We start from the raw sequence: 636 nt of genomic DNA on the forward strand, positions 1-636 counted from the left end.
ACCGTCCATTAAAATAAACACTGTTAGCATTAGCGTACGCCAGAACAAACAGTTGAATAAATGGCCCTAAGACGATGGGAAAAGCACCTTCAAACAACCGTTTTAGAAGGTAAAGGTTGTCCATGTGCTTTCAATGCCTATTCCTGTACAAACCACTAACTGTCGCCACGTTATTGATATCTTGAGTGCATAACTGTGACGTCTTCTACCGCCCCCACCAAATGTAAATGCGTCCTCCGTCAGACCCAACACTAGAATGAGATTTTCACTCTGCAGCGGAGTGTGCGCTGATATGAAACTTCCTTGCAGATTAAAACTGTGTGCCGGGCCGAGACTCGAACTCGGGACCTTTGCCTTTCGCGGGCAAGTGCTCTACCAACTGAGCTACCCAAGCACGACTCACGCCCCGTCCTCACAGCTTTACTTCTGCCAGGCTGTGGCTTAGCCATGTCTCCGCAATATATTTCTTTCAGGAGTGCTAGTTCTGCATGGTTCCCAGGAGAAGTGCTTCTTGGAAGAAGAAAATACTGAAAAAATTCGTCAGCGAATGTTCTGATTAACATTCTTAAGTGCAAGAGTATGAGAGAATTCACTATTTGCCAAAGTGTAATAAGTAGTATTGTTTTGTATGATGAC

The 636-nt window shown here is 44.8% G+C and overlaps 1 non-coding gene across 1 annotated transcript; it reads right to left on the minus strand.

The window, feature by feature from the left end:
* Positions 1–320: 320 nt before the first annotated feature.
* On the minus strand, positions 321–395 carry Trnas-cga. The gene has a single exon. It is a non-coding gene; the product is annotated as a tRNA-Ser (tRNA).
* Positions 396–636: the final 241 nt, after the last annotated feature.

Source organism: Schistocerca piceifrons, chromosome 5, assembly GCF_021461385.2.
Source record: "Schistocerca piceifrons isolate TAMUIC-IGC-003096 chromosome 5, iqSchPice1.1, whole genome shotgun sequence".
NCBI classification, from domain to species: Eukaryota; Metazoa; Arthropoda; class Insecta; order Orthoptera; family Acrididae; genus Schistocerca; species Schistocerca piceifrons.